This window comes from Stomoxys calcitrans, chromosome 2, assembly GCF_963082655.1.
Source record: "Stomoxys calcitrans chromosome 2, idStoCalc2.1, whole genome shotgun sequence".
NCBI lineage: Eukaryota > Metazoa > Arthropoda > Insecta > Diptera > Muscidae > Stomoxys > Stomoxys calcitrans.
This window is the reverse complement of record NC_081553.1, coordinates 104,766,766-104,781,915: the sequence shown is the minus strand read 5'-3', so window position 1 is coordinate 104,781,915 and position 15,150 is coordinate 104,766,766. Positions and strand designations below refer to the sequence as shown.

The 15,150-nt window shown below is 32.9% G+C and overlaps 1 long non-coding RNA gene across 1 annotated transcript; it reads left to right on the top strand.

Moving 5' to 3' along the window:
- The first annotated feature begins 6,968 nt into the window (after positions 1 to 6,968).
- On the top strand, positions 6,969 to 7,656 carry LOC106094730 (uncharacterized). Its single transcript, XR_001222621.2, has 2 exons — positions 6,969 to 7,229; positions 7,293 to 7,656. It is a non-coding gene; the product is annotated as an uncharacterized LOC106094730 (long non-coding RNA).
- Positions 7,657 to 15,150: the final 7,494 nt, after the last annotated feature.

Here is a 15,150-nt window from a genome sequence, read left to right as displayed (position 1 = left end):
AGGGACTCAAGAAGCAAAATCGGGAGATAGGTTTATATGGGAGCAGTATCAAGCTATTGATCGATTCAGACCAACATAAGGCACGTATGTTGAAGGTCATGAGAGAAGCCGTTGTACAAAATTTCTGACAAATCGGTTGAGAATTGCGCTCAAGAAGTCAAGATCCAAGATCGGTTTATATGGCAGCTATATCAGGTTATGGATCGATTTTAATCATACTTAGCACAGTTATTGCAAGTCATAACAAAACATCTCACGTAAAATGTCTGCCAAATCGGATGAGAATTACGCGCTCTATTGGCTCAAGAAGTCAAGATCCAAGATCGGTTTATATAACAGCTATACCAGATTATGAACCGATTTTAATCATACTTAACACAGTTGTTAAAAGTGATACCAAAACACGGCGCGAATTGCCCGCTCTAGAGGCTCAAGAAGTCAAGACCAAAGATCGGTTTATATGGCAGCTATATTAAAACATGGACCGATTTGGCCCATTTACAATCCCAATCGACCTACACTAATAAAAAATATTTGTGCAAAATTTCAAGCGGCTAGTTTTACTCCTTCGAAAGTTAGCATGCTTTCGACAGACAGACGGACGGACGGACATGGCTAGATCAACTTAAAATGCCATGACGATCAAGAATAGGTCTCAGATGCATATTTCGAGGTTTTACAAACAAAACGACGAAATTAATATACCCCCATCCTATGGTGGAGGGTATAAAAATTCTTGTATGTTCTTAACAACCCAATGCCATCGGACTTTCCCCATTCTAAATGAAACAACGTTTTTAATTTTTTAAGTAAGTATTTTAATATTTATTTTTATTGTAATTTATTTATTACCAGTACAATTACTAGTGGGCTTCTTCTTTATATCATTTAGTTTTCTGCATTATACTTTGACTCCAATTATTTTCTTTATCGATATAGTATTTTAAAAAATACACAAAACTATTTTGTAAGTTTTTTTTTTGATGTTTTCCATTTTCAAAATTTGATAATACTATATTTTGTTTTACCATTTATATGTTTTTTTTTTTTGCATTGTTATTATTATAAGACTATTTTATAGATCGTGTACATTGTAAATTATTGGTAAAAAATATGACAAAAATTTGTTATAAAAAAAATTATTCCTAAATTTTCAGATAAAACTAATTGGGGCAACTCCATTTGGTTTTAAGTGAACAACAACACAAAAATCAATTGCAACATAAGGAGGCACTTTGAAAAATCAAAACAAACATACATATCGTACAAATATACAAAAAAATATTGGGCAAGTTTTCCATCAATTAATAAATTTTTAATTTTTTTATATTTTTGGATTTTTCATAAAAAGTCCTATGTGAGTATGTATGTGTGTAGTTGTGATAATAAATTTCCAAAAAATATATATTGAAAAAGCCAAATTATTGCATATTTACAAATAAAAATATATTTTTTTTATTTCATGACAGGCTCATCAATGTAATATTGATCTGCTCAAAATGCTTCATCTCGTGGAGGTTCTTCATTTAGTGTACTCTTCGACATGTTGGTCTGAGCTGTGGTTTAATTTGGTTTTGTAATAATTCTTTCATTTTTTAATATATATTTAGATGTGTGTGTGTGTGATGCATGTGTTTTAGCTATTTAGTTTATCATTTAAGCTTTTGCTTCTTCAACTTTTATCTTCTATTCGGGATTTTATGAATATTTCTTTAGTACAAATATAGTTCTTTTAGCACTATATTCAGGTTTTAGGGATTTTGGTTCGGTTTTCCAATTTGTTAATATAATTTTTATTTTATAAATCTTATTAGATACAAAGTTATACGCAAGTGATGTGTGTGATAAGGTATATCCATGTTGTGTTTTATCTTAACCATTTTTTTTTATTTTATTTTGGTTTCATTGAATCCGATTTAAGTTCAAAACAAATGATATATGAACGTATGGAAATTAAAAAATAATAAAAAAAAACAAGCTATTGATCGATTCAGACCATATTAGACACGTATGTTGAAAGCCATGAGAGAAGCCGTTGTACAAAATTTCTGCCAAACCGGATGAGAATTGCGCCCTCTAGAGGCTCAAGAAGTCAAGATCCCAAATCGGTTTATATGGCAGCTATACCAGATTTTGAACCGATTTGCGCCATACTTAGCACAGTTATTGGAAGTCATAGCAAAACACCTCATGCAAAATTTCAGCCAAATCGGATGAGAATTGCGCCCTCTAGAGGCTCAAGAAGTCAAGATCGAAGATAGGTTTATATGACAGCTATATCAAAACATGGACCGATTTGAACCATACTTAGCACAGTTGTTGAAAGTGATACCAAAACACTACGTGCAAAATTTCGGTCAAATCGGAGGAGAATTGCGCCCTCTAGAGGCTCAAGAAGTAAAGACCAAATATTGGTTTATATGGCAGCTATATCAGGTTGTGGGCTGATTTAGACCATACTTAGCGCAGTTGTTGAAAGTGATATCCAAACACCACGTGCAAAATTTCAATAAAATCGGACGAGAATTGCGCCCTTTAGAGGCTCAAGAAGTCAAGACCCAAAGTCGGTTTATATGGTAGCTATATCGAAACATGCACGGTTTTAAACCACACTTAGCACACTTATTGGAAGTCATTACGAAACACACCGTGCAAAGTTTCAGTCAAATCGGACGAGAATTTCGCATCCTAGAGGCTCAAGAAGTGAAGACCCAAAATCGGTTTATATGGCAGCTATATCAAAACATGGACCGATTTGGCCTATTTACAATTCCAACTGACCTACACTAATAAAAAGTATTTGTGCAAAATTTCAAGCGGCTAGCTTTACTCCTTCGAAAGTTAGCGTGCTTTCGACAGACAGACTGACGGACATACGGACATGGCTATATCGACTTAAAATGACATGACGATCAAGAATATATATACTTTATGGGGTCTCAGATGTATATTTCGAGGTGTTACAAACAGAATGACGAAATCTGTATACCTCCATCCTATGGTTGAGGGTATAATAAAACAAGTTATATTTAAGCAAATGATATATGAACGAATTGAAATGAAATAATAATAAAAAATAAAAAGTTGGAGTGTTTAAATTTTTTTGGGTTCTTTTATTTGGCTTTGTTTGTATGGATAAAATTTTGAATTTTCATTTGAAGAGAGTTTGGTTGACATAAACTATATTAATATCCATTGGCTTAAAGTTCATGCATATATCATTTCTATTGAAAATGCTTTAATCTTCAACACACTGAATAAAAATTTACTTTCATTTATAACTAACTGAGCCCAGCCAGCTCTGCGGCGCCCGATAATGCTATGGTGGAGAAAATTACTCTTAATTTGGAAATTCATTTTCAGTTGAAAATGTATTCCAAATTTTCTGTGGATTTGTCTACTCTCAAATACCTCTTATTTAAACCCCAATAAGTAAAAGCCCTGTTTAAGGGTGTGGTGGTTCTCCAGAGACTTGGTCTCTAAAGTGGAAGTCAATTTCGTGCTCTACTCCCAAAGACCATTCATTTAAGATCCATACTGACGTGGTCGGTAAATATGTCCGAACCTGATATCCAATTGGTCCCACAATTCGATATCAGGTTCGCTTTCTACTCTCAAATTCCTTTAATTTGATACTCATATTGTAGTGATTGGTCTATAAATTCGTTTGGTGGGTTTCGGGGGTGGGTTGCCCTCCTAGGCATCCCACCTCAGATTCTGATATCAAATTTTAATTTTAGGTTAATGTAAGGTGCCAACAAAACTTCGATTAAACCGCCCTACCCGTCTCCGTGATGTGGTGTTTTTTGAATTTATTGTTAAGGCCCGTCTTTGAGTAGGAAAGTTAAAAAACAACCGCAACGAAGTTATAGCGGAGATAAATGCTGTATAATCAATTTTGACCACTCTGCCCTCTTTCTGTACTGTTGGCTTCTCTAATTTAGTGCTGTTTATTGGCTGTTTTCAATTGAACCAACTAAATCCATTTGAAAACAGCCTTTGAAAACACCCTGTAGATGGCGCTAACTTAAATGTTAGTGCTACTACTCGCTTGGAGTGGCTTAACGCCTATAACTTTGATCATCATGTGGTAGTTGTCTATACATGATATATGACAACCTATCACAGCGAAACAATTAAAGGTGGTCTCATTTGTACAACAACCACAAATCATATGGTGCAATCCGCCATCTTGCCATCAAGGTGATCGTCGTTTTGCCAACACACGTAAACAAATTTGTGTGCGTGTGCGTACATGAGCAGAGAATATGCGAGAAAGAAGATAACAACAAAGAGATTGCAAACAAAAATCTGACATCTTAATACTGTCAAACCTGGTCGGCTGTTAACAGCTGAGATCACCTTTTTAAATCCATGTTGACTACCTTTTAAATAGTCATCATTTAGTCTTTTTTTTTAATCAAATCAAATTGCCATATTACACGATTTTCTATGGTAAAGAACTAATTTGTCAGTCTTTATATTTGGTGTGGTGGCGATATTTCTTACTATTAAACCATGTAAAACTTTAGAAGAAAAAAAAGTGTTGCAGAGCAGCACGTCATAATTTTTGGGGTATGGCAGCCAACATTTATTCGTGTCCCCAAACATTAATTAAATCACCCAGTGTCCTGTTAGGCCATTATGATTGATCGACTGATTTGGGGAGAGGTGGTCCGCTAGATGTATGAGAAGAATGAATCAGATTCACAGTTCACAAACTTATACCTTTATTTAACCCCATATTGTCATGATTGGTGTATGCAGCCGTTTGGTGGAGGGTGTATATATGAAGGTTGTGCGCCACACTCCATCTGCCACTTGAGCACATATTTGAATAACGCACTCTACTCAAAAATATATATCATTTGATCTCCATTGTTTTAGTTGGTCTAATAATCTATTGGAGACGATTTTTGGAGGTAAAGCGCCTCCAATTTGGGGGTGGGGCGACCTGTAAATACTGACATCATTTTTTGTATCATATTCGTAACTTTCTCCCGAATACCTTTCATTTGAGTCCCATATTGATATGTGCGTCCAATATGTTTGTTTGGTGAACTTTTGGGGTTGGGGTGGTCCATGGATTCCTTGGACCTAACACCATATTCGTATTCTACTTTTCAATACCTTTCATTTGACATCCATATTGTCCCGATCCGTCAACCATGATTTTGGGTTGTGTTTTTGGAGTGCCGGGTGAGCGTCCGTCCCACTCTAATATCAACAAATTATATAGCATATTCTTTCTTTCTGACCATATTCGTAATCTACTCCCGAATACCTTTCATTCCAGTCCCATATTGTCATTATCGTCTAATATGCCTAATTAAGGGGGTTTGGGATCGGGGCAGCCCCCTATGTACTTGGACACAAATTTTGATATAAAATTTGTATTCGACTTCCGAATACCTTTTATTTGATTCCCATATTGTCGCGATCGATCCACTTTTATTTTTAGGTGGTACTTTTGGGGCAAAGGAGAGGGTTCGCCCCCCCTTGAGATATCAAAAAATTGTAAAGCCTATTGCTCCTTCCGCACCACTCCCCACAATCAGTGAAGATTTCAAAGCAATCGGTTCAGCCGTTTTTGAGTCTATACAGAACAAACAAATCTGCAAACCCACAAACCCACAAACAAACAAACACAAATTCATTTTTATATTTTTAGATATATTTAAACTTCTAGGTCTCATGGGTGTATCTGCCTTCCATTCGACACCCAATATTACCAGATCGCGCTACATGCCACTTTGGGTTGTTTAGTGATTGCTCTGCCACTGAACAACTCTAACACAACCCCATTCTGATATTGAAATATAAAGTGCACTATTTTCATCACATGATCATTTTAAACTATCTGAATATTGCAAGAAAATATAAGTCTTAACGAACATAGAAGCATACAAAAAGATATTGATTTTTTACTTTAAAACGTATGGGACCCATCACATAATATAAGCAAAAATACTGCACCCTCTTTCCTTTACTCGATTAAACTCTCCGCCAACTATTTCATTCATTAGATGCATAGTGTGGCCACAAAATTGTTTACTTTGACTCCATTTAATGTTTACTTTAGAGCCACAGGCACCCCCATAGTGATCTCTTTTGCCTTACTCTTTCTCCCGCACATACCAGTCATCTCTCGCATTCTCAACACCAATAGTCTTACCTAAGACTTTGCATTTATACAAATAAGTAAAAAGCAACAACAATTTGCTGTATTTCAGCTTCTTCTTCGTCTTTTATTGAAAGTTAATTCCTCATGAATTTTCTTTTTGAAAAATGAATTTCCATAAATATTCTGCACATCTCTGGAAAAATATCTTTCGATTGATGCCAATTTCATTAAAATCGATTCAGCCGTTTGGCCATAATATGTACCACAAACTAGCTTTAATAAAACCCACCTACTGTAGATGACCTGCAGTTATAAAATTTTTTGCATTGTTGTACAGCCTCGTTAAACATATGTTTACAAACAATAACAATGCAAATGCCTCGCAAGCCAAAGCAGAGTCTTAAGAAATTGGCTGACCTATGTATATGTCAAGTAGTCCCACTCACATCACACCCCCACAATACCCTCACCTAAATAGTGATACTCTTTCTCTCGCGCCATTTGGTTCTCTTACTCTCACCATTAATACTCCCACCCATGGCTTTGCATTTACACCCATAACGAATGCTTAAGAAAAAAAAACAACAACAATTGCTGTGTTTATGCTTCTTCTTTTATTTATTGAAAATAATTAAATTTTTTAGAGATTTTTTAGAAAAAAAATCATTTTGATACATATTTGTCGCTTCTTTGGAAAATTATTTTCCGATTGATGTAAATTCATTCAAATCCATTCAGCTGTTTGGCCGTAATATGTACCACAAAATCGCCCTTATAAAACCCTTGGCCGTTGAATGACATACATACATATACATATATAACATATACATATATAAGCGACGCTCATATGTATGAGCGTCGCTTATATGTGACACTTCGTTTAATAATATATGAACAGCTGTACAGTTTCATGTTGAATCTCGTCGTATGGCTTAAATAATGAGCTTATGTTTCAAAAGATAACTGAGTCTTATCAATGCGGCTTTAGATCTTAAGAACTAAATCCACCATGGTCCAGATATTTACATTAGGCCAAATCCTGCAAAAATCTAAAAAGAAACAGATCAACTTTAAAGCCGTCTAATACACATATGTATGTTTAAAGGTATTTCCTGTAAAATTATTATGACTACAGAATGATGTTAACTAACACACGTTTTTCATTTAGAGTAGGAATATATCTCTCCGAAGCATACGAGATTGCAGACAGAACGAGAGCTTGGCATGTGATGTGGATACAGTAATTCCAGCCTTTGAAGAAATCAGCGTACAGAAATAAAGTGTTTTCCAGTAGTGGCTTGACAACTTTGACTTTCAACAAGCCGACGACGTTGGAATAGCTCAGAGCCTGCATTGAACGGTATATACATAGTTACCGTTTCTGCTGAAATGTGTGGCCGAGTCATCGAAAATTGGGTCCAACTTATTGATAGATGCAAAGGTGCTCACGGTGGCCATATTAACGAAGTCCAGTTCTATAAATGTTTTGATTGTACCTCAAGCCGATAATAAAGTTTTTGAAATATTTCAAATGGTATGCGTTTTATTTAACAAAGAAATGTCAAGTCCTTATTGTGTCAGTTAGCACTAATAGGAAATAGTTTTACTTCTCCAATTTAACGGTGGTATTAAAATTTTGAATTCGAAAATCTTAGCAATTTACAACAATTTCAAATTTACATAGATTTTGTTGCATTTTTTGACTATCAATTAAGCAATTTTTAACTTGTTTTTTGAGTAAAACGCTCAGGGATTGCATTAAACCGCATTTTTCGCCATAAACTTCAGTTCTGTATACTCAACTCGAAAATTTTTGGGGCATCAAAAATTGAGAATTTTCATAAGGCTACCCCTTTGCAAAAAAAATTCGAAAAAAATAAAAGTGAAAACTTGAAGAAATGCTGTTTATTTTATGATTCCTCTTCGAAATTCGAAACACTAAATGCTTTTGAATTTTCGAAATTCGAAAAGATAAAGGAGTTACAGCGTTTTTGACCTTGAATATTACATAGATTTTTTTTGACTATCAATCATGCAATTTGTAGCCTGTTTTTTGAGTAAAACGCTCAGGGATTGCATTAAACCGCATTTTTCACCATAAACTTCAGTTCTGTATACTAACCCCTTTGCAATAAAAATTCGAAAAAAATAAAAGTTAAAACTTGAAGAAATGCTGTTTATTTTATGATTCCTCTTCGAAATTCGAAACACTAAATGCTTTTGAATTTTCGAAATTCGAAAAGATAAAGGAGTTACAGCGTTTTTGACCTTGAATATTACATAGATTTTTTTTTGACTATCAATCATGCAATTTGTAGCCTGTTTTTTGAGTAAAACGCTCAGGGATTGCATTAAACCGCATTTTTCGCCATAAACTTCAGTTCTGTATACTCAACTCGAAAATTTTTGGGGCATCAAAAATTGAGAATTTTCATAAGGCTAACCCCTTGCAAAAAAAATTCGAAAAAAATAAAAGTGAAAACTTGAAGAAATGCTGTTTATTTTATGATTCCTCTTCGAAATTCGAAACACTAAATGCTTTTGAATTTTCGAAATTCGAAAAGATAAAGAAGTTACAGCGTTTTTGACCTTGAATATTACATAGATTTTTTTTGGCTTTTTTGACTATTAATCATGCAATTTTTAGCCTGTTTTTTGAGTAAAACGCTCAGGGATTGCATTAAACCGCATTTTTCACCATAAACTTCAGTTCTGTATACTCAACTCGAAAATTTTTGGGGCATCGCAAATTGAGAATTTTCATAAGGCTAACCCCTTTGCAATAAAAATTCGAAAAAAATAAAAGTGAAAACTTGAAGAAATGCTGTTTATTTTATGATACCACTTCGAATTCTGAATTACGAAATACTTTTGGATTATTGATATTTGAAAAATGAAGGAGATACAGCGTTTTTGACCTTGAAAATTTCAAAGATTTTGTTGCGTTTTTGACTATCAATTTTGCGATTTTGAGCTTGTTTTTGAGTAAAACGCTCAGGGATGGCATTAAACCTCATTTTTCGCCATAAACTTCAGTTCTGTATACTCAACTCGAAAATTTTTGGGGCATCAAAAATTGAGAATTTTCATAAGGCTAACCCCTTTGCAAGAAAAATTCGAAAAAAATAAAAGTGAAAACTTGAAGAAATGCTGTTTATTTTATGATTCCTCTTCGAAATTCGAAACACTAAATGCTTTTGAATTTTCGAAATTCGAAAAGATAAAGGAGTTACAGCGTTTTTGACCTTGAATATTACATAGATTTTTTTTTTTTGGCCTTTTTGACTATTAATCATGCAATTTGTAGCCTGTTTTTTGAGTAAAACGCTCAGGGATTGCATTAAACCGCATTTTTCACCATAAACTTCAGTTCTGTATACTCAACTCGAAAATTTTTGGGGCATCACAAATTGAGAATTTTCATAAGGCTAACCCCTTTGCAATAAAAATTCGAAAAAAATAAAAGTGAAAACTTGAAATAATGCTGTTTATTTTATGATACCACTTCGAATTTTGAATTACGAAATACTTTTGGATTATTGATATTTGAAAAATGAAGGAGATACAGCGTTTTTGACCTTGAAAATTTCAAAGATTTTGTTGCGTTTTTGACTATCAATTATGCGATTTTGAGCTTGTTTTTGAGTAAAACGCTCAGGGATGGCATTAAACCTCATTTTTCGCCATAAACTTCAGTTCTGTATACTCAACTCGAAAATTTTTGGGGCATCAAAAATTGAGAATTTTCATAAGGCTAACCCCTTTGCAAAAAAAATTCGAAAAAAATAAAAGTGAAAACTTGTAGAAATGCTGTTTATTTTATGATTCCTCTTCGAAATTCGAAACACTAAATGCTTTTGAATTTTCGAAATTCGAAAAGATAAAGGAGTTACAGCGTTTTTGACCTTGAATATTACATAGATTTTTTTTTTTTTGGCTTTTTTGACTATTAATCATGCAATTTGTAGCCTGTTTTTTGAGTAAAACGCTCAGGGATTGCATTAAACCGCATTTTTCGCCATAAACTTCAGTTCTGTATACTCAACTCGAAAATTTTTGGGGCATCAAAAATTGAGAATTTTCATAAGGCTAACCCCTTTGCAAAAAAAATTCGAAAAAAATAAAAGTGAAAACTTGAAGAAATGCTGTTTATTTTATGATTCCTCTTCGAAATTCGAAACACTAAATGCTTTTGAATTTTCGAAATTCGAAAAGATAAAGGAGTTACAGCGTTTTTGACCTTGAATATTACATAGATTTTTTTTGGCTTTTTTGACTATCAATTATGCGATTTTGAGCTTGTTTTTTGAGTAAAACGCTCAGGGATTGCATTAAACCGCATTTTTCACCATAAACTTCAGTTCTGTATACTCAACTCGAAAATTTTTGGGGCATCACAAATTGAGAATTTTCATAAGGCTAACCCCTTTGCAAAAAAAATTCGAAAAAAATAAAAGTAAAAACTTGAAGAAATGCTGTTTATTTTATGATTCCTCTTCGAAATTCGAAACACTAAATGCTTTTGAATTTTCGAAATTCGAAAAGATAAAGGAGTTACAGCGTTTTTGACCTTGAATATTACATAGATTTTTTTTGGCTTTTTTGACTATCAATTATGCGATTTTGAGCTTGTTTTGTGAGTAAAACGCTCAGGGATTGCATTAAACCGCATTTTTCGCCATAAACTTCAGTTCTGTATACTAACCCCTTTGCAATAAAAATTCGAAAAAAATAAAAGTGAAAACTTGAAGAAATGCTGTTTATTTTATGATTCCTCTTCGAAATTCGAAACACTAAATGCTTTTGAATTTTCGAAATTCGAAAAGATAAAGGAGTTACAGCGTTTTTGACCTTGAATATTACATAGATTTTTTTTGACTATCAATTATGCGATTTTGAGCTTGTTTTTTTAATAAAACGCTCAGGGATTGCATTAAACCGCATTTTCCGCCATAAACTTCAGTTCTGTATACTCAACTCGAAAATTTTTGGGGCATCAAAAATTGAGAATTTTCATAAGGCTAACTAACCCCTTGCAAAAAAAATTCGAAAAAAATAAAAGTGAAAACTTGAAGAAATGCTGTTTATTTTATGATACCACTTCGAATTTTGAATTACGAAATACTTTTGGATTATTGATATTTGAAAAATGAAGGAGATACAGCGTTTTTGACCTTGAAAATTTCAAAGATTTTGTTGCGTTTTTGACTATCAATTATGCGAGTTTGAGCTTGTTTTTTGAGTAAAACGCTCAGGGATGGCATTAAACCTCATTTTTCGCCATAAACTTCAGTTCTGTACACTCAACTCGAAAATTTTTGGGGCATCAAAAATTGAGAATTTTCATAAAAATTCGAAAAAAAATAAAAGTGAAAACTTGAAGAACTGCTGTTTATTTTATGATTCCTCTTCGAAATTCGAAACGCTAAATGCTTTTGAATTTTCGAAATTCGAAAAGATAAAGGAGTTACAGCGTTTTTGACCTTGAATATTACATAGATTTTTTTTTGACTATCAATTATGCGATTTTGAGCTTGTTTTTTGAGTAAAACGCTCAGGGATTGCATTAAACCGCATTTTTCGCCATAAACTTCAGTTCTGTATACTCAACTCGAAAATTTTTGGGGCATCAAAAATTGAGAATTTTCATAAGGCTAACCCCTTTGCAAAAAAAAATCGAAAAAAATAAAAGTGAAAACTTGAAGAAATGCTGTTTATTTTATGATTCCTCTTCGAAATTCGAAACACTAAATGCTTTTGAATTTTCGAAATTCGAAAAGATAAAGGAGTTACAGCGTTTTTGACCTTGAATATTACATAGATTTTTTTTTTTGGCTTTTTTGACTATTAATCATGCAATTTGTAGCCTGTTTTTTGAGTAAAACGCTCAGGGATTGCATTAAAAAGCATTTTTCGCCATAAACTTCAGTTCTGTATACTCAACTCGAAAATTTTTGGGGCATCAAAAATTGAGAATTTTCATAAGGCTAACCCCTTTGCAAAAAAAAATCAAAAAAAATAAAAGTGAAAACTTGAAGAAATGCTGTTTATTTTATGATTCCTCTTCGAAATTCGAAACACTAAATGCTTTTGAATTTTCGAAATTCGAAAAGATAAAGGAGTTACAGCGTTTTTGACCTTGAATATTACATAGATTTTTTTTTTTGGCTTTTTTGACTATTAATCATGCAATTTGTAGCCTGTTTTTTGAGTAAAACGCTCAGGGATTGCATTAAACCGCATTTTTCGCCATAAACTTCAGTTCTGTACACTCAACTCGAAAATTTTTGGGGCATCAAAAATTGAGAATTTTCATAAAAATTCGAAAAAAATAAAAGTGAAAACTTGAAGAAATGCTGTTTATTTTATGATTCCTCTTCGAAATTCGAAACACTAAATGCTTTTGAATTTTCGAAATTCGAAAAGATAAAGGAGTTACAGCGTTTTTGACCTTGAATATTACATAGTTTTTTTTTTTGGCTTTTTTGACTATCAATTATGCGAGTTTGAGCTTGTTTTTTGAGTAAAACGCTCAGGGATGGCATTAAACCTCATTTTTCGCCATAAACTTCAGTTCTGTACACTCAACTCGAAAATTTTTGGGGCATCAAAAATTGAGAATTTTCATAAGGCTAACCCCTTTGCAAAAAAAATTCGAAAAAAATAAAAGTGCGAATTTGAAGAAATTGTGTTTATTTTATGATTCATCCTCGAGTTTCGAATTCAGGGATGCTTCTCGATTTTCGAAATTAGAAAAGATAAAGGAGTTACAGCGTTTTTGACCTTGAATATTACATAGATTGTTTTTGGCTTTTTTGACTGTCAATTATGCGATTTTGAGCTTGTTTTTTGAGTAAAACGCTCAGGGATTGCATTTAACCGCATTTTTCGCCATAAACTTCAGTTCTGTATACTCAACTTGAAAATTTTTGGGGCATCAAAAATTGAGAATTTTCATAAGGCTAACCCCTTGCAAAAAAAATTCGAAAAAAATAAAAGTGAAAACTTGAAGAAATGCTGTTTATTTTATGATTCCTCTTCGAAATTCGAAACACTAAATGCTTTTGAATTTTCGATATTCGAAAAGATAAAGGAGTTACAGCGTTTTTGACCTTGAATATTACATAGTTTTTTTGTTTGGCTTTTTTGACTATCAATTATGCGAGTTTGAGCTTGTTTTTTGGGTAAAACGCTCAGGGATGGCATTAAACCTCATTTTTCGCCATAAACTTCAGTTCTGTACACTTAACTCGAAAATTTTTGGGGCATCAAAAATTGAGAATTTTCATAAGGCTAACCCCTTTGCAAAAAAAAAATTCGAAAAAAATAAAAGTGCGAATTTGAAGAAATTGTGTTTATTTTATGATTCCTCTGCGAAATTCGAAACACTAAATGCTTTTGAATTTTCAAAATTCGAAAAGTTATAGCGTTTTTGACCTTGAATATTACATAGATTTTTTCTCAAAAATTGAGAATTTTCATAAGCCTAACCCCTTTCCTAAAAAAATGCAAAAAAAAAAAAAATAAAAGTGTAAATTTGAGGAAATGCCGTTTACTTTATGATTTCTTTTCGAGTTTCGAACTCAGGGATGCTTTTGTATTTTTGATATTTGAAAAAATGAAGAAGTTACAGCGTTTTTGACCCTGAAAATTACATAGATTTCTTTGCCTTTTCTCACAATCAATTATATGATTTTGAGCTTGCCTTTTGAGTAAAACGCTCAGGGATTGCATTAAACCGCATTTTTCGCCATAAACTTCAGTTCTGTATACTCAACTCGAAAATTTTTGGGGCATCAAAAATTGAGAATTTTCATAAGGCTAACCCCTTTGCAAAAAAAATTCGAAAAAAATAAAAGTGAAAACTTGAAGAAATGCTGTTTATTTTATGATTCCTCTTCGAAATTCGAAACACTAAATGCTTTTGAATTTTCGAAATTCGAAAAGATAAAGGAGTTACAGCGTTTTTGACTTTGAATATTACATAGATTTTTTTTGGCTTTTTTGACTATCAATTATGCGATTTTGAGCTTGTTTTTTGAGTAAAACGCTCAGGGATGGCATTAAACCTCATTTTTCGCCATAAACTTCAGTTCTGTATACTCAACTCGAAAATTTTTGGGGCATCAAAAATTGAGAATTTTCATAAGGCTAACCCCTTTGCAAAAAAAATTCGAAAAAAATAAAAGTGAAAACTTGAAGAAATGCTGTTTATTTTATGATTTCTCTTAGAAATTCGAAACACTAAATGCTTTTGAATTTTCGAAATTCGAAAAGATAAAGGAGTTACAGCGTTTTTGACCTTGAATATTACATAGATTTTTTAACCTTTTCTTACTATCAATTATGCGATTTTGAGCTTTTTTTTGAGTAAAACGCTCAGGGATTGCATTAAACCGCATTTTTCGCCATAAACTTCAGTTCTGTATACTCAACTCGAAAATTTTTGGGGTATCAAAAATTGAGAATTTTCATAAGGCTAACCCCTTTCCTCAAAATATGCAAAAAAATTAAAAGTGCAAATTTGAAGAAATACTGCCTACTTAATGATTTCTTTTCGATTTTTGAATTCAGGGATGCCTTTGGATTTTCGATATTTGAAAAAATGAAGGAGTTACAGCGTTTTCGAGCTTGAAAATGGCCTTGAATATTTTTTTTTTCAAAAAAATATGTATTTTTGCGAAATTTTCCAAAGAAAACAGTGAAGTATTGCTTCAACTAGCATTATTGCGGAAATAATATATGCTCCCTAATCTAGGGCTTGGTCTTTGATTCCATCATCCGTATTTCATTAGTCTACAAAAGGGGAAAGAAGCCTGTATCTTTCACCATGAGAGTGAATATCATTGGAATGAAAGGTTAATCTACAAAAGGGGAAACAAGCCTGTATCTTTCCCTGTATCTTTCACCATGAGAATGAATATCATTTTAATGAAAGTTTTTTTATTGATGAATGGTTATATCGACTGCAGAGGGATATCCCAGGTGTTACACAACCAACTAACTGGTCATTCAACTATTTTCTA